Source organism: Pristis pectinata, chromosome 35 (genome assembly GCF_009764475.1).
Source record: "Pristis pectinata isolate sPriPec2 chromosome 35, sPriPec2.1.pri, whole genome shotgun sequence".
Classification (NCBI taxonomy): domain Eukaryota; kingdom Metazoa; phylum Chordata; class Chondrichthyes; order Rhinopristiformes; family Pristidae; genus Pristis; species Pristis pectinata.
In genome coordinates, this window is record NC_067439.1 from 11,346,150 (window position 1) to 11,370,548 (window position 24,399).

The 24,399-nt window shown below is 41.4% G+C and overlaps 1 protein-coding gene across 3 annotated transcripts in view; it reads right to left on the minus strand.

Moving 5' to 3' along the window:
- LOC127586352 (metastasis-associated protein MTA1-like) overlaps positions 1 to 24,399 on the minus strand; it is a 107,457-nt gene that overhangs the window by 81,792 nt on the left and 1,266 nt on the right. The gene's annotated exons all lie outside the window — the stretch shown is intronic.

The following is a 24,399-nucleotide window of genomic DNA, read 5'->3' on the forward strand; positions in this document are numbered from 1 at the left end:
AAGTAGCCAATCATGTTTTTGGGATGCAGGAGGAAACTCTAGCATCTTGGGGAAACTCATTTGGTCACAGGGAAAACATGCAAACTCAAACACAGACATCACTTGAGGTCAGAATTGAACTGGAGTCACTAGAGTTGTGAGATAGCTACATTACCTGCATCACTGTTGTAGTGTCAATTATTGTATTTTTTTTAAATGGGAGTAGGGAGTGTTCGGGAGGAAGGAGTCACGTTGCTTTAGTGCTGGGGAAGAATGATAATGGAGGATGTACTGGAGGTTCCTAGCACGTGTTGCATTTCAAACTTTGAAAACCTACTCTCCTCAGTACATGTCCATACTCTCAATTGTGATGATGGACGAACACTGACCGTCTTTTTGCCTCCACAGATGTTGTTTAACCTGCTCAGTTCTTCCAGCTGTTTGATTTTTGCTCCAGATTCCAACATCTGTAGTCTCGTGTCTACATGTCCAAGGTTAAAATTTTCTATTACAAATAATGGAGCACTTCCATTAGTCTTTCTCCTTGATAAGTTTGCAGTGACATGCATGAGGACTGAAAGTACACAGTTACTTTCAGTTCAGAAACAAAACAACATTTCAAGCAGGACAGTGTAGCACACCAGATCAGGTTGGAAACTCTCACCCACTGATCAGGGTTCAAGTCTAACCCAAAGTGACAAGTTCTCTCCCTGTTGTTAGGAACCCTGGCAAAATGAGATAAGCATTCAAAGCAAGTCCAAATAACCACAAACCCTAACAACTTTCATTTGAGTAGAACTTTTGATGCAGCAGTCATTCCAAGTCTCTTCACTGAAGTGGCAATAAGATGACATCTAGCCACTTAAATATATAACTGGAATGATGATTGAAAGCTTGGACAACCAAATGAATTTTAAGGAGTCTCTTTAACAAAAGACAGGTGCTTGGCAAACTGAAAACATGGCTACCAACTACTAAGTGATACAGTCAGGGACATGAAAGAGCACAAAATTGGAGTCGTCCACAGTTTTGAACATTGTAGCGTTTGGGAAGTTATAGAGGTAGGAAGACCAGGTGCATTTGGGTTGCATTAAAATTGCAGGCCCATCCCTTCCTCACAGAAGGCAAGGATCTGAAATCTGCACTGTACTTGCCCCGAGACTGCTCCATCTTGTTGTTCAGTGCCTACAATATCCAATTCCCAGCAATATCTAATGTCATGGTTAGCATATTAATTAAGAATTCCCCCCCCCCATTAAATTGTATATAACCATGTAACAAAAAATATGGGTATTATTTAATCCCAACAGTCTGACAACAATTATAAACAAACACATGCATCATTTAAACCATTAGAAACCCAATCATGCAGCATATCTATAATCTATTACTTTGAAAGGAACAATGGAAATTTCACAGAAATAAAAGCAACACATATCTAACACTATTCTGAAAAGTGTTAAAGACACTCAAAAGAAATATGCAAGTTCCTATTTCCAGTTATATAGAACAGAATGGAACTACAAAACAGACAAACGATTCTGCAGTACAAAGAAAAGCACGAGTTACCTAATCCCAATCAATTGATGACCCAGCCAATATTTACTGCTCAATCAATAGATCTGATAAATAGATTACCTGGTCATACATCACAATAGGGACTATGAACCAGCCCATGTATGAATTAGCTGCTGCAGTTTCCACATTTCAACACTCCAAAAGATATCATTGGCTACAAGGCACTTTTAGATCCCCTTGTTCTTCAGTAGCTCTCAGAATCAGGTATTATTGGCATCCACTCCAATTTTTGGATTCTGGGATGACTGATGAAGCCAACAGGAGACCAGATTTTTCCACAGGTGGGGCAGGAAGTACTTGATAGGATAGGTGGTTGGGTAGTTTATGAGGTGGTAAACTGCCGTTTATGCAGGGCTCCTGTGCACTTCCTAAATGCAGACGAGGGGATCTCTATAGTACCTCGCATGATCCTTCACCACTGAGTGTTCAAGGGCTATGGATTCCCAGGTATCAGTAGGGACGTTGCAATTTTTCCCCCCCTCAAGAAATCTTTGAGTGCACCCTTGAATCTTTTCCTCTGTCCACCTGGTAATCTTTTCAGAACTCAGAAAAGCACTCCTGCTTGGGATTCTGGTTGTTAGACATGCAAATGATATTAGAGCCTCAATGGGGTTCTTGGCCTGGGAGAGGAACACTCCTGTTGGTCTGCTTATCCTTCATGCGAATTTGGAGAATTTTCTGAAGACAGCCTTGGTAATAACTTTCATGTCCAGTCGAGTCTACTGTCAGATGTACATGTACAGGTGCAATGAAAAACTTACCTGCAGCAGCTTCACAGGCACATAGCATTACAGACACAACATTCAGAAGAAAAACATAAATTGTACGAGAAAGAACACAATTAGAACAAGGAATAACAGTCTATTGTAGTGCAAAGTGATCATAGTGCTGCTATACTGAGGTGGTGATTGGGGTTATACATTATATAGCCTGCTGCTAGTAGTCCAAGTCTCAGAAGTACATAGGAGGGCAGGGGTCAGTTTCCCAGGAGACCACAAGTTTTTTGCCACATCTAAGATCTTGATCTTGTTTTCAGAGGATACACAATGCCAAGGAAAGGAAAATAAAGGGTTCAGCATCTCCAGCTCCCAACAATTTGAAGCACTCCACCAAGAACAACCTGATGCAACAGCTACACTTTAATCCTTGGTGCTGAGTAATGTATCAGCAAATGGCAGGCAGCAGACAATGTTGCTGATCTTTCACCTTGACGATCCACAGGCCTGATAAACTGCAGATCTTTCTTCCCATAACATAATTAAAAAGGAATTAGAAACAATTATTCAAGAAAATTTTCATTTTGTTGAAAAGTCCTCCTGGAAACAGCTTTACATCAGCTACTGTAATGTTTCTGCTTTTGTATAATTGCCATCAGAAGCGGGATCTTTGAGCCACCAATCCCACACTATCAAGCACCAATTTATGCTAATCCTACATTCTATTCTCCCCACATTCCCATCAGCTCCCCACAGATTCTACCACTCAGCTGCACACTAGAACAATTTACAATAACCAATTAACATAGCAACCTCGCTACATCTCACCCAGTATGAATTTTAAAAATGTATTAATGTAGGATCAGAGTAAATGACTGGTTGATAATCAGTGCAGACTCAGTGAGTCAAAGGGCCCATTTCTGTGCTGCATCTCTCTAGTCCTCTGAATATTCATACATGTACTGATGTTGGAGAGGGTTCAGAGGAGATTTATGAGGATGATTCCCGGAATGAAAGGGCTTACGTATGATGAGCGTTTGTCAGCTCTTGGACTGTACTCACTGGAGTACAGAAGAATGAGAGGGGACCTCACAGAAACGTTTAGAATGTTGAAAGGACTGGACAGAGTAGATGTGGCTAAGCTGTTTCCCTTGGTGGGTGAGTCCAGGACCAGAGGGCACAATCTTAGAATTAGAGGGTACTGGTTTGAAACAGATGAGAAGAAATTTCTTTAGCCAGAGGGTAGTGAAATTATGGAATTCTTTGCCACGTACAGCTGTGGAGGCCCGATCATTGGAGGCATTTAAGGAGGAGATAGATAGGTATCCAATTAGTCAAGGTATCAAAGGATATGGGGATAAGGCCGGAAATTGGGGCTAGATAGGAATAGTTTTAGTTTAGCTCATGGTACAGACTTGATGGGCCGAATGGCCTACTTCTGCTCCTTTGTCTTGTGATCTTGTGATTTTTGGGATGTGAGAGGAAACCAGAGGACCCGGTGGAAAACCCATAGGGAGAACATGCAAACACTACAAGTCCAGTACCAGAGATCAAGTATGAACCTGGGTCATTGGAGCTATGAGGCAACAGCTCCACTAGCCATGCAAAGGGGTGTCCTGTTTTAAAGCAGAAATCAGAGTAAGTGAGAAAGCAGCTGGTTACTGCCTTTGTAGTTTTACCCACTGGTCTCTTAAGAACACAAGTATCACAAACATAAAAAGGCATTCACCCCCTTGAACCTGCTTTGCCATTCAATAAGATGCTGCACCTTAAACCTACTTTATTAAAATGGCCATATCCTGTTTCTTTAAAAAAAAGTTCAAATTATTAGAACCAGACAAGCAACCAACTCTTTTCTCACCTATCAGATTTTTACTGCTGTTTACCACACCAGCACCCCAATCCCCACATCCACTGATGCTCCCATGTCCAAAAACCTACTGATCTGTTGAGCATACCCGACAACTGACATCCACAGACCTTCAGAATGGAGAAACCCACGTATTTATAACTCCATGCTTTAGGAAACTTCTCAGTTCCAAATGATTGCTACCTTACTCCAGGACCACACCTCCTACTTCTGTATTCTCCAATCAGAGGAAACAACTCCTCATCAATCTACCCATCCCATCAACCTCCCATAGAGTAGTTAGTACTTCAATGAGATTGTCACTCTTTCTTTTAAACTGCAATGAGTATATGCCAACCTGCCTCTCTCTTTTTATCAAATAAACCCGGGAAAATAAACAGTGAATCTATGTGGCAAGAACATTCTTCCTTGGTTAAAACAACCAAAATTGCAGAATGCTTCACTGTTATCAAAACCATGCAACTCAGAGTCAAAATTCTTACACCAATGAAAAAGGACCTTCAGCCCAGTGTGTCCATGCTGGTTATCAAACACCTATCTATACTAATCCCCTCTCTCTATTTCAGTCCATAGCCTTGCCAGCCATTGTTTCAAATGCACATCTAATTATTTCTTAACTATTGTGGCGGTGTATTCCAAATTTCAACCACCCTCTGGATGAAAAAATATTCTTCCTCAGATCCCCCCTAAACCTCCTATCCCTTGCCTTAAACCTATGTCCTCTGGTAAATGACACCTCTGCTGAAGGGAAAAGTTCCTCACTGTCCACCTTATCTATGCCACACAATTTTGGAGACCTCGATCAGGTCCACCCTAGGCCCCCTCTGTTCCAAGGAAAACAAACCCAACAACTTTATCCAGTCTGTCCTCCTAGGTGAAGTGCTCCATCCCAGATAACACTATCCAGAGAATCTCCTCTGCAGCAGGACTTCCTTATTTCTGTACTCCCAATGACCTTGCATACTTCACAGCTACTTTTGTACTTCCTGTTAGGTTTCTGCATTTCATAAACCAGATCTAAATGCTTTTCGAGATGAAAATCAAAAATCTGCAGAGGCTGGAAATACAAAATAAAAACTGAAAATTCTGTAAGTACTCAGTAGGTCAGGTCATATCTGTGGAAACAGTTAACATTTCAGGTCGAAGACCCTCATTCCTGTCTCTATCCATCTTTTCTAGTTCATCTTCTGCAGATACTGTTTTTCTTTCAAATAAAATGAATAACCTCGCATTTTTCCACATCCTAAATCCCTGTGCCACAATCGTGCCTACTCACAATCCACTTCCTTCTTTTCAGTCCCTTTGCCCCCTCCTCAATTTCCTATCATTATATCAAAGTTAGACAAGTTATGCACTCTTTTCACCCACATCATTAATGAAGACCATACACCGTTGAAGGCCCAGTCTGGATCCCGGAGCTCCCCAGTATGATTCCTCCAAACTGAAATGGACCATTTTATTGCTGCTCTTTTTTTCTCCTGTGCTTTAACTGATTCTCTCCATGTGCCAATGTATTTATTACTCCCAAACACTCTACCATTCTATCCTTTGGAGAAAGAACCATAACAGGTCAGGTTCATTCCTCAACATTCATCTTTTTCCTGCAGAAAGAAAAATATACTTGTGTCCCTGTTGCCAGCCATTTCTTTAACTCCTCCCAACTCAACTCCAACTGCTGAAGTACCAAGCTCCCCTTCTTACATCTCAAATGTGCAAATAAAGCTCAAATAAAATTGTTGTGCTTGTTGTCACTAACTTTTACTTCAGCACAAAAACAACTCCACTGCGGTCCAACTTGCACGGCACAAGGAAATGAATTTGAACAATGGGCCTCGAGCATTCTTTGGTTCCATAAAAGCATTAAATCCTCAATGAGACGAGCATCACCTGGACTGGTCCATGTAGGATACTTTAAATGTTATGTGGCCAGGTCACATTAGTGATCAGAAGGAAGTTCATTGACAACCCAACAGCAAAGCAGTCCTCATACATAATATCAAAGATCCTTTCAGACCATTCCTCTGTTAGACCAAGTCTCTACCAGGATATCAGGAGCAGCATCACAAGCTGCAGAAAGGGAAAGAACAACAAAGGTTCCTGTTCTCAGTATTAACAAGCGCTATAGATACATTTCCAGGATAAAGAGCACCAATGGAATCAGTGCTGAAAAGGATCATTACATGAAAAAGATTTATTACTGACAGCATTGCTGTTCCAAGGATACAGCTCAATCCTCTGCTCTCCGTGTTGCTGCAACAGGCACCTGATAGTCCCCCAATGATGAATTACTCCAAGGCTCAGTGGGAGATGCCATCTGCCAGGGCTTGTATTGGGCAGATTAGGGCAAGCAGAACAGTCTTTCAGCACAGTCTGTCCAGATCCTACATTCTCCCTCATCACTTTCTTGCTGCACATGATGGAAGCTGCTATCTCACCCTCTCGAGCTGCACAATTCTCTCAAGACCAGAGATTACTTTATGTTAACAAGTTCATTGGGCTGAAGAGAGTTATGCAGCCAAACAGACAGAGGGGGGAGACAGCAACTTGCAGCCTGCTTAGAAAGAGCTGGTACTCTTTGATTTTTATAGAGGGTACTCTGTAAACAATGTACGTCTGTCCCAATAATAATCTACCAAACACGGCAAAACCACCAATGCCTTATGAGAAGTGAAGAAAATCAGCAGATAACATCTGTACACTAAACTTCATCTGCCAGGAATTCAGAAGTTCAAAGCAGTCAATAGAAGCAATTATGTATTATTTAATAAGACAGGGAGATTGAAAGCAAACAAGAGATGCACAAGGCATTGCTCTGTCAATGTTCTAGCAGATAATCAAGAAGAGAGATAATGTTTAAAGAAAAGCATCAATACTCAATTTTAAAGACACACCATCAAAATTCTAAATGCACTCAGAGCCAAACTGACACGAAATGTAAAGACCAGGTAAAACTAAACACTAAGCCCACAAATCAAGCATATCCAAAAAACCTGCCAATTAGGAAGTCAGAAGCAGGATGATAGGTTTAGGGAGAATAACTACAGCTGTTTTTGATCATTTCTGGACAATGTATGCCCATGGACATTGATGTGAACAATGAGTCAGCTGTGATGTCAGTCAAATTCCCCAAATTGGTCTGCCTGTGCTAACGGGGAAAAAAAAAGAGCCAATTTGGTATAGTACCAGAGAGCGAACAATTTATGTGCAATTATAGCCTATCAATAATCTCCATAGATGGAAAAGAATAAATATAAAATATGAACTCACTGAACCAATAACTGGAATCTCCACAGTGACAGATATTTCAATTGTGATTATTATGAGCAAGGTAGTAATGCGTAGGTGATAAGTACACATTGTATGACCTGATCAGAGCAGCACGTCACAATCTCAAAATCAGAATCCATATAGTTGCTTGTGAATTAAAACCCCATTAGGGACAATAGGAAGTCTGACCCTTCAGTACTGTGTTGTTGCCCTGTTGCATGTGCAGTGACGAAACATTAAACCTACATCCCAATCTGCTAACTTAATGTCAATGATCTCGCATCTTCTCCAACATTCCTCCTTCCACCACAATCAGTTTAAGCAGGTTAATGGGTCACTGCTGCTTGATGCTATTTCTTTCTATGCAAATTGGCTCTATTTGCCTACAAGAGGCCACAACTGAATTTAGAGATTATGATGATCTTAAGATTTCCAAATTGCATTGCACATGTTCATCTTTCTTTGTAGATCTCAAAAAGAAATTCAGCTGTGCAACATCCACTTGTATAGCTCCTTCTAGATAAAAGAAATCTCCAACTGACATCCAAGAGGATAGGGAAGAAACTATGTCCTGATTTGAAATGGTATTTCCAGAGGCACATCACAGCATGAATCCATGGCAATGCAAAAGCCTTGACACTCAACAATGTTAGTTCTAACAAATCGTTAAAAAACTATCCAGTATATTGTAACACCATACTTTCTAATTCAGGAAGAGACTTTTAACCTTTTCCTGGTCACTCCATCTACCCACCAGATCCCTTGATCCCTTCACTTCCACTGTTATTTTATCCCATTATAATGCCAAATCATTATCTCTAAAGTATTCCAGCATCCTTTGGAGGTGTAAACATTCTTATATTCTCCCCATGCCAATATATCAGCACTTCAAACAACAATTTAACTGATTTAGTCTTGCCAGATCTCAAAAGTTCAAATGGGATCTCAAATTTTGGTACTTTCTAGAGATGAAAAATTTTATTATGATATAAAATATAGACACTTCACCTGCAACTAACTTTTAGGAACTATGTAACTCAGAGAACTTGTGCTCTAAGGGATCAGAATCAGGTTAATTATCACTGACGTATACAAAATTACATCACAAAATAGAATATAGAACAGTACAGCACAGGAACAGGCCCTTCAGCCCACAATGTCTCTGCCGAGCATGATGCCAAATTAAACTAATGCCTTCTGTCTGCACATGATCCATATCCTTCCATTCCCTGCATATTCATGTGCCAATCCAAAAGCCTCTTGAATGCCACTATTGCATCTGCTTCCACTACCACTCCTGGCAGCGTGTTCCAAGTGCCTACCACTCTACGTTAAAAAAAACTTGCCTTGCACATATCCTTTAAACTTTCCACTTCTTACCTTAAATCTATGCCCTCAAGTATTTGACATTACTGCCCTGGAAAAACAAGTGTGTCTGTCTACCCTAACTATGCCTCTCAGAATTTTATAAACTTCTATCAGGTCTCCCCACAGCCTCCAACAATTCAAAGAAAACAATCCACGTTTGTCCAACCTCTCCTTATAGCTAATACCCTCTAATCCAGGCAGCATCCTGGTAAACCTCTTCTGAACCCTCTCCAAAGCCTCCACATCCTTCCTGTAATGGGGCAACTATAACTAAGCACAATACTCCAAATGTGGCCTAACGAAAGTAGGACTGAATTAATGGAACTATCTGCAGGATACATGACTGTTCAAAAAAATGAGCAGCTCAATCCATGTAAAAAAAACTGGCCAGAGGCTAAATCTGAAATTTTTTCAAAATATTTGTCAAATTTAACAAGAGGACGTTTTTCTTCCCCCTCCCCTATATGGTTAAATGTGGCAAGTTGTTAGGGTCCAAAAGGAAATACTGGTGTAGTAGTGCAGGCAGATTCAATTGCAGCATTTAAAAGGAAGCCAGATAAATATCTGAAAGGAAACAATCTGCAGGACTGTGGGGAACGAAAGGGCTTACGTATGATGAGCGTTTGTCAGCTCTTGGACTGTACTCGCTGGAGTACAGGAGAATGAGAGGGGACCTGAGAGACATTTAAAATGATGAAAGGACTGGACAGAGTAGATGTGGTCAAGCTGTTTCCCTTGGTGGGTGAGTCCAGGACCAGAGGGCACAATCTCAGAATTAGAGGGTACGGGTTTAAAACAGAAATGAGGAGAAATTTCTTTAGCCAGAGGGTGGTGAATTTGTGGAATTCCTTGCCATGTACAGCAGTGGAGGCCAGATCATTGGCGGCGTTTAAGGAAGAGATAGATAGATATCTAAGTAGTTGGGGTATCAAGGGATATGGGGATAAGGCTGGAAATTGGGGTTAGAATAGTGTTTCTTCCCCCCGCCCCCCCCAACTTCTCATTTCTTTTTCTTTTTCCCCCTTTTCTTTGGAGCAGACTTGATGGGCCAAATGGCCTACTTCTGCTCCCTTGTCTTGTGATCTTGTGAGAAGGCAGAGGAATGGAGCTAGCAACATTGTTCTTATAAAGAACCAGTAGACTCAATGGCCTCCTTCAGCACTTGTAAGCATTTTGTGGATTCTGGGAGTCAAATCACAGCTGCATTAAAAGATTGCATTCATAGACCACCTTGTATGACCCATTCAGGAAGTCCCAAAGAAGTTTTTACACCTAATTAAACATTTTTGAACTGTAGTCACTCTCGTACTGCAAATACAGGATATAACCCCACTGCACCCATTGAAAGTCACTTCTTTGAACACAGGTGACCTTCACACCTCCAGAAGTGCAGCACTGTCAGTGCAAGTTTTGCGTTAGGTTATGTTCAAATCTCCAAGGTCGGATTTGAACTCATAAACCTCTAGTTCTGAGGTAGACGTATATCAAACAAGCCACCACTAACAGGAGGGTGCCATTCAGCCAATTAAGCATCTGCCAGCTCAGGGTCATATAGCACAGAAACAGGTACACTATTCTTAGCCTCCCCACATTAGTATCAACTCCCCCAGATTCTACCACTCGCCTAAATACAGGGACAGCTTCAAGAGGCCAATTAAAGCTGTGGCTTGGATTTTCAGACATTCCAGGGTCTGCCAAATATTTGAATACAACTCAACCGAACTCAGTTCTCATGCACTCTTTCTCCACTTCCAAGCCTCTTTTCTTCCATCTCTGCAGCACTGCCTTTTCCTCTCTACCATTTTAAGTTTTCCATTTCCCTTGTTTCAAAAAAGGGATTTTTGGGTACAAGTTATACAATAGAACTTATACATTACATGTTTCTAAGTCTCTAACAACAGTAGATTAAGGACGAGAGCCACATGGCAGGCTGGTCACAAAGTGAAAACCCTTGTAATCCAAGGGAAAGTGGTCAATTGGATTGATTCAGTAGCAGGAAGCAGAGGGTCAAGGCTGACAGCTCAGTACTTTGTCAAATTCCACCAGTAACACCCTGCCAGCAGCAACCTCCTGACATAAAAAAATGAATGGTGAGTGAAAAGAAAATAGGAGATACAGCAATGAGCTGATAATCACAAATAAGTGTTGATTCTTCGATGCTGTCAAAACCATCTATAGACCAAGCACTTGCGAGTTAACCTTGTGGAGTTTTAGTGCTGCCATCTAACAGCATTTTGTCATAGAGGTGAGGTTATCCACTTTGGAAGGAATAAAAAGGCAGAATATTGTTTCAATAGAGCAAAACCAACAAGATGTTGCATTACAAAGAGATCTGACATGAAACACCCCATTAGCTTGCAGATACAGCAAGTAATTAATCAGAGGCCCAACCACTTCCCCTCCATGAAGACACTCATTCGCCTGGCTGAAGTCACACTCAGATTGAGCTACACCTTCAACTTCACTCACTTTCTCCAGGTCAAAAGTATAGCAATGGGAAACCACATGGACTCAAGCTACACCTGCCTTTTTGTGGAACAGTCTGTTTCAATCCTACTCAGCTCCCCTCCCTCAACTTCTTTGCTATACATTAACTATATTGGTGCTACTTCCTGTATTCATACAAAACTTGAAATTTTCATTCCCTAGGCTGCCAGGAGAATCCCATCTTCTCCACCTCTTCCCTTTCCAAACAAACAGTTCCCTTGTCAACTTCATGGTCTGAAGGGGCAATACTGGATCTAATCTTTGGGAATGTATCCAGGCAAGTGGAAGGAGCATCAGTGGGAGTACATTTTGGGAGATAATAACCATAACTCTCAAGTTTTAAAGCTATTATGGAGAAGGAAAAGGATCAAGCAGAAATTAAGGTCCCGAATTGGGGGGGGGTGGGGGGGGGGGGTGCGTGAGAAACTGATTTCAATACAAAGCAGAACCTGGTAAAAGTGGACTGGGAGCAGCTACTTGCAGCTAAGTTCATATGGGACCAGTCAGTGTCAATCAAAATGAAACAGTAAGTCAACAGGGAAAACATATTCCGATAATGGTAGAAGGTATGGTCTGGCATATATGTGACTCCAGGTGCACCATTATAGTTAACTCTCAACTGTTCCAAGGACAAGACACGAGTTTACTAGAAACATGCACACCCCATGAATGAGTAAATTAAAGAAATGATAGTGATGTGGCAGAAGTGCAAAATTAGATTTACAATACAGACCAAATGAGTCTTAAAGAGAAAAATAGGGTAAATAGAGTAATAGAAAAAAAAAGTGACAATGTATAATGAAGTCAATAATATCCAGCAGGAAATGTTTATGGGAAAATACTATGCAAGAGAAAAAATACTCCCAGAATTCAACCGTTCTGTACGACTTTATTGGGCTTCTGCCAAGAACTAAACTTTTTTTCGTCTCCTTCAGTCATTTGTAAAGATCCACATAACCCATGTGCCAATATGCCCTGCTCTTCCCAGGATCAATGCACAATCCAACTTTGAGCTCCCAAAATAGTTAGAGTTTTACCTGCAATCCCTATCCAAACTTCTAACCATCCACTGTAACAAAGCCAAGTTAATTTTATAATACCAAGCTGAAGTTCAGCTATGAAGCCCTTGAACCCGAATTTGCCATAAGTATTCTTGTATTAACATTGCGAGCCAATGCTAATGTGTAAAAGTTTCAGGAAATATTCAAGTAAGCAAATGTTACATTTTCCATTTAGCTATGGTTTTCTGGTAGGCCTGCACCATCTTGCAGATAACCTCATCAAGACATCATTGGGACCTAAATATCCAACCCCGTCAATCATTTGACCCCTGTTGTTGGTGAAACCCAATTTAATAGATTTATACCTTCTTTCCTTCGCATTGCAATCAAATGGAGTTGATTTGTGCCTAATACCTAATGTCATCTGTAAGTCACACGAAAAGAAAGCAGACACCTTGTGAAAAAATGCTGAACCATTGCCAGACTATATGTACCCCACCACCACACCCCATCCCATCCCAGCCCCACCCCTAGTGCAGAATCAATGTTGGAGAATATATACCTTACTTCATCAAGGAAGCAATTGGCCGACTTTCTCATTATTGGAAAATGATTACCTGCAAGATGCAATTATTTAAATACCTACCCTTGTTTACTTTTGAAAATGTACTGGTTGCTGCCTCTTCAATCTCTCTTACAGGGCTTTAAGTTAGAGTCCTACAGCACAGAAACACCATATCCATACCAACTATTAAGTACCCATCTACACTAATCTCATTAACCAGTACTTGGTCTGGCAATTAAGTGCTAGTCCAGATACTTTTTACAATGTTGTGAGAGTACTTGCCTCCACCACCTTCTCAGGCAGTGTGTTCCAGACTGCAACCACCCTCTGGGTGGAAAAAATAATTTTCCTCAGATTCCCTCCAGCCCTTTTACTCCTCACCATAAACCTACATCCTTCACTCATGTTTCTGCATAAGAACCTTTACACTTACTCTTCCATCTGGTTTTAAACATCTATGTTTATGGGAGAAAGTCTCTCACTGTCCACCCTAACTATACCTCACATAATTTTGTATACCTCTATCAGATCCCACCCCCCCAGCCTCTTCTGCTCCAAGGAAAACAAGCCCAACCGATCCAGTCTTTCCTCATAAATGAAGTGTTCCATCCCAGGAAACATCCTGGTAACTCTCCTCTGTAACCTCTCCAGTGAATTCACATTTGTTCCATAGTATGGTAACCAGAACTGCAAACACTACTCCAGCTGTGGCCCATATAAAGTTGTACCACAACCTCCATACTTTTATTTTCTGTGCTCAGCTAACAAAGAATCAGCATCTCGTATGTCTTCTTCACCACCTTTAGGGATATATGGACTAGCTCCATCTGTTTCTCAATCGTCCTAACATTCATGGTGCATGCCCTACCCTTATTACACCTGCCAAAATACATGACCTTACATCTATCAGAATTAAATTCCATCTTCCATTGCTCCTCCTAACTTACCATGATCAATGTCATTCTGTTGTCCAAGACAATACTCCTCAGTATCAACACCACCACTAATTTTCACATCATCTGCAAAGTTACCAGTCATACCTCCTACATTCATATCCAAATCATTAACATATCTGATAAACTGTACATATTGGTCAGTCTTCCAATCACAAAACAAACCGTCCACTATCACCCCACCTCCAAGTACCAAGCCAACTTTTGATCTAATTTGCAAAACATAGGAAGTTCCACAATCTTGAGCTAACTACCATTAGGGAATAACGATTACATGTAAACTTGGGCAGACAGTGGAATGGACTTGCTAGCCTACCCAAGATGCACCACTTTTCCAGCAAATCCTGGGTTCATTTCCTATCCCACTTGATCATATTCTTTTCCCAAACCCTGATCACATTCTTTTCCCGTACAGAACATCAAAAGAAAAGCAAACATTTATTCAATGGCTGTAATCAACTTGGAACTTTGTGGATCGATGGACCAATTTGGAGCACATCTGAAACTGAGATAGCCATATTGAGCTTCTGGAGTGGTAGCTAGCACTTTCCTTCACTAAATATTGGTGACCAATTTCTTTTTAAAACAACAATCTGGTAGTTTCATGACAACCATTTGAGATGCCAGCTTCTAAGTATTTTTTTAAATAATTGAATTCAAATGCTCTAGCTGCTATAAACAATCTGAGCAGGTCTCCCAATGTCTGAAATTACTAGCCAACTCAGGAGTACAATCACTATACCACTTAAGATTTTTATATATAAGGGTTTTATATATACTTTTAAAAAAAACAATCAGCCCCATTTTGATACAAATCTTTGAAAGTTTCCTCACAAATTTGGTTCTATAGAAAGAACAACCAAGCTAGTGGAGCTGCTGACTCACAGCACCACAGACCCAGGTTCAATCCTAACCTCAGGTGCTGTCAGTGTGGGTTTCCTCCAACATCCCACAGATGTTTGGGGTGGTGGGTTAAATGGCATCTGCAAATTGCCCCAATTGTGTAGGTAAATGGTAAAATTTTGATGAGATTTCTGGGGCAAACAAAAACGCAGGATGAATGTAAATGGGTAGTTGAAGTTCGGTGTGGATTCGCTGGGCCAAAGGGCCTGCTTCAGTTATAGAACACAGAACACTACAGCACAGTACAGGCCCTTCGGCTTGCAATGCTGTGCCAACATTTTATCCTGCTTTAAGATCTGTCTAACCCTTCCCTCTCACGTAGCCCCCTATTTTTCTATCATTCATGTGTCTATCTCAGTCTCTTAAATGTCCCTAATGTATCTGCCCCCAACACCTCTGCTGGCAGTGCGTTCCATGAACCCACCACTCTCTGTGTAAAAAACGCATCCCTGACATCCCTCTTATACCTTCCTCCAATCACCTTAAAATTATGTCCCCTCATGTTAGCCATTGTCACCCTGGGAAGAAGGCAGCAACACCTCCAGCATGATTATTCTCAACACTGGTGTCCCACAAGGCTGCGTCCTCAGCCCTCTACTCTACTCCCTATACGCTCATGACTGTGTGGCCAGATTCTGCTCTAACTCCATCTACAAGTTTGTACATGATGCCACCATTGTAGGCCGCATGTCAAACAACGATGAGTCAGAGTACAGGAAGGAGATGGAGAGCTTAGTGGAATGGTGTCATGACAACAACCTTTCCCCCAATGTCAACAAAAGAGCTGGACATTTGATTCAGCAAAGGAGGCGGTGTACATTCACCTGCCTACGTCAACGGTGCTGAGGTTGAGAGCTTCAAGTTCCTAGGAATGAACATCACCAAAAGTCTGTGCTGGTCCAACTACATAGACGCCATTGCCAATAAAGCTCACCAGCGCCTCTACCGATGTATCTCTGACTCTTCTCCTCACCACTCAGCATTTTATTAATGCTCATTAGTCTCAATTTCAGTTTCCATCTCTCATTCTTTCCAAAGATCTTGAAACCACCCCTCATTTATTCTTCCCTCCTAGAATTTGGATTTTGAAACATGGTTTGTGTTTAATGTGATTCTTTCAGGCTTGTCATTGTTTCAGTTAATAGAAATGTCCTGCTTATGAAACAGGACAAACACTGACATTTTTGGGGGGTGGGTATGGGGGAAGTGGGGAGGGTTGGAAATGGCAGCAGCAGTGGAGAAGAGAGAAATACAGAATGGTTTTCTTCTTCATTGATTTATCCAATTCAAGGTTATGATGGAACTTGCCTCTGCTACATCTACAGGCACTGCATTCCAGATTCCAAGCCCTTGTTCCCCTTTACTTTATATAACTATGATCCCCAACCTTTCCACCAAAGGACAAAGCCTCTCACTGCCTGCTCTCTCCAGACCCCTCATTATTTAATATACTTCTATCTAATTCTCCCTCAGCCTTTGGTTCTCCAAGCCTCTATAACCTACCATTGTATCCTGGGGAATATTCTCGTAAATCTTTTCTGGACACTCTCTAATGCGTTCACACCCTTCCTATGAGGTGACCAGAATTTAACAGAATAATCTAGTTGAAGGTGGAAGTGTTTTATAAAGGTTCCGCTTTTGTACTCTATGCTTTAATTGATAAAGCCCGAATTGTGTACGTCTTATTAACTGCTTTCTCAACCTGCCCTGCCACTTGCAGTATCAAGCATACCCATATCACTCCCCCAAAGGGCCCTCTATTCCTGTGTCCCTTTTAGGACAGTGTTCTTTATATTATCTCTCTTGATTCTCACCAAAATGCATCACTTTAAATTTATCTAATCTGCCATTTGTTTGCCCATTCTGCCAGTCTGTTTATACATCTCCTGCTGCAAGCTATCACTATCCTCTTCATTGTTCAGAATACTGTTAAGAAAATAGATGCAGGAGTAGGCCACCTGGCCCAAGCCTGCCCACCATTTAATATCATGACTAATCTGCCCCAGGCCTCAAAACATCTTCTGTGCCGGCTCCACACAGCCCTCAATTCATGATTTCTCTCTCTTCTTAATATACTTCCAGTGATCTAGCCTCTACAACCCTTCAAGGTAGAGAATTCTAGATATTCATCACTCTCTGCACACCTCAGTTTTAAATGCTTGCCCCCTTATCTAACTATGTCCACTTGTTTGAGACTCTCCTACTACTGAAAACTTGTCATCTACCCTGTCATGCCCTCTTAGGATTTTATGTTTCAATATGATTACCCCTCATTTTTCCCAAACTCTAGAATACAGATCCAAGTTCTTTAGCCACATATTATCAGACAACGCACTAATCCTTGCAATTACCTTAGTGAATTGCATTTGGACTGCTTCCAATACAAGTAAAAGGAGATCAAATCCATGCACAGTACTCCAGGTGTGGTCCCAAGAACACCTTGTATAATTCTAATAATACTTCCCTATTTCTAAACGCCAACCTCTTGCAATAAAAGCCAATATGCTATTTCCCTCCTAAGTGATAGCTAAACTTACCTACTAACTATTTGAAATTCATGCACAGGAGCGCCTGGATCCCTCTACACTTAACTTATTTGCATTCTTTCTCTGAGATAAGGAAGTTAGCAGCATAGGTAGATATGGAATTCTTGCTTTCATTAGCAAGAGCATAAAATAAATAAGCAGGGAGGTTGTGATACAACTAAAAATGAAGGATGTGATTGCACTGGAGAGGATGCAGAGGAGTTTCACCAGGTTGTTGCCTAGAATAAAATATTTTAGCCTTCACAGTCCTATGGGTCAACATTGGTGTCACCTGCAAATTTAGAAATTGTGGCTTGCACCCTGTAACTCAGATGATTACTATAGATTAAAAAAAAATGTATCAAAGAACAAACATCAAGAATGCCACAATTAACCTTCCTCCAAATGAAGAGAAAACTATTCACCACAACCCTCTATTGTCTGTAACTTAACCAAATTTGCACCCATGCTCTGAATGTTGCTTTACGCCATGTGCTTTACTTTTATAGATAAGCCTCTTGCATAGCACCATATCAAAAGACTTCTGGAAATCCAAGTACACCACACTGAATACATAACCCTCATCAATTCTATTATCTCATTAAAAAATTATATCAAATCGGTTAAACATGATTAGCCCTTCAGAAATCAGCACTGGCTTACCTTAACTATTTTCCACCAAATGACTATTACTCCTATCCCAGGTCAATCTTTCTAAAAGCTTTCCCACCACCAAGGTTAAACTGAATGACTGTTCTAGAAAGGGAATAAGGATATGCCCAGCAAATACAAAGAATAACTTCTGCTACTCTCCAGTCACAGTGTCAGATGCACAGAAGCAAGCCCTTTGGCCCATGGTATCCACATCATTAGTCTCATTTTGCCTTGTGTACCCATCAATTCCCTTCCCCCCACCCCCCCTTACACAGTGGCCAATTAACGTACTAACCATCATGTCCTTGGACACCTGGGGGAAACCCACCCAGCCAAAGGGAGAATATGCAAACTCCACATAGACAATATCCAAGGATTAAAAACCCTGGTCCCTAGAGTTGTGAGGCTACAGCGCTAACCACTACATCATTCTGCAGTCCACGGGCACAGCCCCTCAATTCAAAGAGCATTGCAAGATTATCAGTACTTCTGCAATTTTCTCCCATACCACCCACAAAATCCTCAGATGTATCCCATCTTGTTCTGATGACTACGTTCAGCTAACTTTTCTAATACTCCACCCTATTTATTTCTTTTTAATGTGTCCAGCGTCTCAACATCTCCTCCTTCACTATTACTTTGGAAGCAGCCTCTTCCTTGCTGAAGCCTTCTAACCTTTATTGCCTTATAACGATCTATCCGTGGGGAAAGCTGGGGGTCTGAAATATTGATTTCAGAATACGAGATCTCTTTGCTTTAGGACAGGGGTTACAAATTAATGCCCTACTCAGCTGCTGGATCAGCACTTCATGTTGAACACACTTGGAGGAAGCAAGGGAAAATCCATCACCAAGAGCGAGTCATTAGGCTTACCATTGGCCAAGCAGCACTCTGCTTGGGAATAAAATGAAAATCCAATATGAGCAATTATTTCACCCAGTGCATGCACGTGGGTCCCATCAAGCTCACTTTGGGTAGCCAAGCTCTACTTAGGACTGTCTCGACACTGGAAAGCCAGCAGAAGTGCATTTTCAGCCTCAGCACTGTGATTAGTGAAACAAATACAAGAAACATCATCGTGCATTATTGCAACACTGAAGAGAGGATGGATGAATGCTAGAAAAACAAAATTTTTAAGAAATACATAGCGGCACCTGCACAATGAAGTGATAGCTTGCATCAGAAAATTTAAATGAGACATGACCACAGCAAACATGCCAAAGCACAAACATTAACATTTTCACACTACTTCCAAGGCTGAGGGAAGAAGTCTGCCTACAGGGTCCACATGCCAATCACCAGGCCACATTCCATTCTGAACTCCACGCCCTGGCATTGATTCAATCTGTTGATGCTAAAGCACAGCAGTATATTGTCCGGGTCTCCCCAGGACTGTAAAAGAACAATTTTTCAACTATACTCACCCAACCAGAATCCTGCTACAACGTAAGGCGGCTTTGTAAAATGCACCGAAAATTTAGCAGTGAGTGAGGCAGCAGTGGCCAGCTGAGACCATGCTGCAGCTCCTACTTTGCGTCCACAATTATCTGAAGTCAACATGTTTAACAGTATAGCTGGGTATGCAATACGTTTTGCATGTTTCTGTCTTAATTTAAAGAAAGTATGCTGTGGACCCTAGAGGTGATCAGGACCAGGTATTCAATATTCCAGGCTGTAAATGTTTCAAAAGAATAGGCCAAAATGGAAAGGAGACGGGGTAGCATTGTTAATAAAGGCAGACGTCAGAGAGGTGTTGAGTCGTGATGTAGATACAGTGGATAATGAAGTGGAATTGGTTTGGGTGGGAAAACTGAACAGCAAACAAAAGACAGGTGGGGGTAATCTACAGGCCAGTCCTTAGGACAAAGCATAAGTGGGAGAATACCAAAGCCATGCATGAAAGGAACTGCAATAATGATGGGAGAATTTAATCTGCATATTGATTGGATAAACCAAACTGGCAAAGATTATTGCAGAAGAATTTGCAGAAATGCGTTAGGGACGGCTTCTTAAAGCAGTATATTACAGAACCTACTCGGGAACAGGCTATTTTCAGATTTGGTTATGTGTAATGAAGAAGGATTAATAAAAATGTTGTGTTTAAGGATGAAGCAGTGATAATGTGGTAAAATTTCAGATACAGTTTGAGGGTGAACACCCCAGGTCCAAAACCTGCGTCTTCAACTCAAATAAGGGCAATTACAATGGTATGAGTTTTTGGGCTAGGTTAATAAGCCAAGAGACAAGCTAGTGGATGACCAGTGGTAGATATTTAAATAGCTAGTTAAATACACTCAACAGAAATTTATCTTAACTAGAAAGAGCAATTCCATGAGAAAGGGGAACCATCCACGGTTAACAAAGGAGGTCAAGGATAATATTAAATCAAAAAGTAGAGCATACAAAGTAGCAAGGGCTTATGTCAGGCCAGATTATTGGGATTTTTTCAGCAACCAATAGGGAAAGACTAAAAAGCTTATGAGAAAGGAGAAAATTTAATTCTGAGAGAAAACATGTCAAACATGCATGCATGTCAAAATGAACAATAAACCTTTCTATGGATATATAAAAGAGGCTATGGCTAATGTGGGACCACTAAAGAATGAGGCTGGAGAACTAACAACAGGAAAAAGAAAATGGCAGATACATAAACCTTTTTTTTTTAAAATTGGTCTTCACCACAAAGGACGCTGCAAGTAGCCTAATGTGCAAGCTATGGGAAGGATATTGTGCTCTGCAACAAGATTATAAATCGAGTAAGTGGGCAAAACTTTGGCAAAGAGAGCTTAATGTGGGAAAGAATGAGGTCATATACTTCAGCAATCAAAAGGCAAATTACTGTCTAAATGGAAAGACACTGCAAATGACCCAAGTACAGTGAGATCTGGGTGATCTTGTGCGTGAATCACAAAATGTTAGCATACAAGTGCTGCAAGTAGTTAAGAGGGCAAATGCCATATTGGCCTTTATTGCAGTGGGAGATGGGAGTTTAGAAATAGCAAAGGTTCTGTTTCAATTGCATGGGGCGTAGACAAGGCCTCACCACTACACAGTTTTGGCCCCTTTACCCAAGAAAGGATATAGTATATTGGAGGCAGTCCAAAAGAGATTAACCAGGCATATCCCTGGCATGAGAGGATTGTTCTATCAAGACAAACTAAACAAGTTGGGCCTGTACTCTTTGGAGTTTAGAAGAATGCAGAGTGACGTTGTTGAAAGATATAAAATCCCAAGGTGGCATGACAGGGGAGATGTCGAGATGTTTTCATTAGTGGAAGAATCTCAAACGAGGGGAACATAGTTTCGAGATAAGAGACCAGTTATTAAAAAGGTACACAGAAAATTTCTTCTCACAGAAGGTGGTGAATCTCTGGATTGCTCTGCCCCAGAGAGTTGTGGAAGCTAGCTTATTAGAAATATTTCAAGTGGAGGTAGATAATTGTTTGAAAGATCAAGGGATTGAGGGCTATAGCAAACTGGCACAAAGGAGGAGTCAAGGACTGGGGTGGATCTGCCATGATCATACTGAATGGCAGATCAGGCTCAAGGAGCCAGGTGGCCCACTCATGCTCCTATTTCTTTACATTCTTGTCTCATGAGAAACAGGCGGAAATCTCTTCACTGGCTAGGGCCACATCAAGCACAAAAGTGATATGGCTTAGGTTGCTGTTGACCAATCATCTCAGACCTGAACATTACTACAAGAGTTCCTCAAGATAACTTGAGACCCAATGCTCTTTGGCTGCTTCAGTACTCATCTTGTTTCCACAACAAGATCAGAAGTAGGGTCGATTGCTGCAACTCCATTTGCAATTTCTCAGATAAAGGAACAGTCTTTGCCTACAGGCAGAAAGATCTGGATCAGTGCCAAGATTATGTAATGGAATACTCTCCAACTGGATGTATGGGCATAAATGCAACATCCAATACTTTGATACTATGCTGGGCAAACTATCACTTGGTCTCTACCTCTATCATATCTCCCACTGGCAGCATACTGTGGGTTCAGTGTGGTCTCTTTACAGGAGGCACAGCAGCATCTCACAATCCTGCAACCTTAACTTCCAGGAAGGATTGGTGATACAATTACATTGGGCAAAAAAAAACTCCGCATAATATACTGGCATTCTTTCAATACCATATCACTTTCCCAAGACTCCCTCCCTTATAAGTTACTGTGGTTTAAATAACTTTGCAAGCATAACATGGATGGGCTCTCAAGGTCAGTCTTGCCAGCAACATTCACATCCACAATTATGTTAAGATAGCATGCTAAGCTGTTTTAAGCAGAGGCCCGACTTGTGCCTTGTGCTCATTAAAGATACAAGAGACTGCAGATGCTGGTATCTGAAGCAACAACCAACCTGCTGGAGGTACTCAGCAGGTCGAGCAGCATTTGTCGAGGGAAAGGAATCATTGACGTTTCGGGTAAAAATCCGCATCACAAGTCCTGATGCAGGGTTTTGATCCAAAACATTGAAAATTCCCTCTCCCCTCCACCTCCCCAACCTTACAAACACTGCTCAACCCACTGAGTTCCTCCAGCATATTGTTTGTTGCTCTCCAATGAGCAGCTCCTTGAGCTAAAATACTAAAATAAGGAGGAAAGTTACTGAAGTTCCGAAGAGAAGAGTTAATACTAATTAAAGAGGTCACAGCCACCAAGAGAATCACTGACTCTTAAATCTGAAGCAATAGCCTCCAATTCACCCAGGAGTTGTCATTATACTTGCACCTGTCGAGTCTGAAGAGCAGCTCTTTATCTTTTATCACAATTTCCCATAATAACTGAGCAGAACTGTTAACGACTGTGAAAGAAATGAAAAGTCATTCAGCTTTGGTAGAAAAAAAGTAGAAAGGTAGATTTCTTTTTAATGGCAGGAGATGGAAAGGTGTTCAGACGGACTTGAGTATCCTTATACACAGGTCACTGGAAGTTAACATACAGGTATTGGAAGTAATTAGGAAGGCAAAATGTTGGCCTTTCATGCAAGTGTTGAGTGCACATCTTACTGCAACATGAAAGGCCCATGTAAGACAGCAGCTGAAAAGTGTACATGGATCTAGTCTCCCTCCCTATGGAAGAATATATTTGCAAATAGAGGGTGTGCAGTGAAGCTTTGCTGGATTGATTCCTGATATTACAAGGGGTTGGTCCCACGAGGAGAGAGATTCTCTTTTCTATGAGAGAGAGAGAGAAACTCTAGAGTTTGGAGAATATTGAAGAACACCAAATTCTTATGGAGCTAAACAAAAGTGGATGCAGGGATGATTTTTCCCCAGGCTGGAATGTCTAGAACCTGGGGTCAGTCTCAAAGTGAGGGGTCAGCCTTTCAGGACAGACGAGAGCAAACTTCTTCACCCAGAATTTTTGGGATTCTCCACCCATGAAAGCTATGGAGGTGTTGTCACTGAATATGCAAAGGGCAGCGATGAATAGATTATTAGATATTAAGGGAATCAAGGGATATGGGATTAGTGCAGGAAAGTGGCACTGAGGTAAAAGTTACAACCCCATTGAATGGCGGAGCTGCGAGTACCTGAATAGCCTACTCCTGCTTCTTCTACTTACATTCTTATGTCAGTGGCCAAGAACTGAAGGAAAAGAAGGAAATCAGTATGTTATTCATCGACATGATATCATACACTATGTCAACTATAAGCAATGATAACACACAAACCTCGCATTTACTGTAGTGAGGAATTCTATTACAGCCTAGAGCACTCTGAAAGAGGGGTGTGCTAATTTGAATTTACAAAGAAACTAGGTGCAAAAATGCAAATAAACGACGTGTCAATTTCTCAGGACTACCTTTTGTTCTGTATAGATCCTTTACCAGAGGACTAGGAAAGCATGGTATATATCACCCACTGATACCCATAGATGACAGTGTGGCACTTTTAATAATTGCCAAGTTCAATTATTTCATGAATCAAGATATAAAACAACACAATAGGCTCAATATGTTCCACTCTTCCCAAACACACAGGGGATGATACACATGACATGATCAATGTAAATCCACTCAGACTACTGTTAATGATATACTTCACCAGGGTACTCTGAGTAATACTAGATTGCATTGCTGTAGCGTCTTGCTCTATATTCAAGAAAAGGTAGGAGTCCATTGCTCACCAGCACCTACTCGGGAGTTAGCATTAAGTACACAAACCACCACATCTTGCTAACAGGCAGAGTACAAGCACTCAATATCTCTTTCAAGTACACTAAACTCCACAAAGTACAAGTCAGGGTTTGGGGATTGGGAGAAAGAGCCAGGGGTCAGGAAAAATGCAGCCTGAGGTGGTGGGGGGTGCAGGGACAGTGGGCACTGCCCCAGGGAAGCGTGAAGGGAGCGGACACAATCAAGGTAAAGAGAGGATGGCCCTAACCCCAAGTATGCAAACTGAGGGAGATGGTAGGATGGTGGTGCTGACAGAGAGAGGGACACAGTCCCACGCAGGAATAGTTTGGGGGGGGTGGAAGAGGTGGGGGGAGCCTGGTCCCCTAGGGCTGGGGGGAAGCGGGCTGG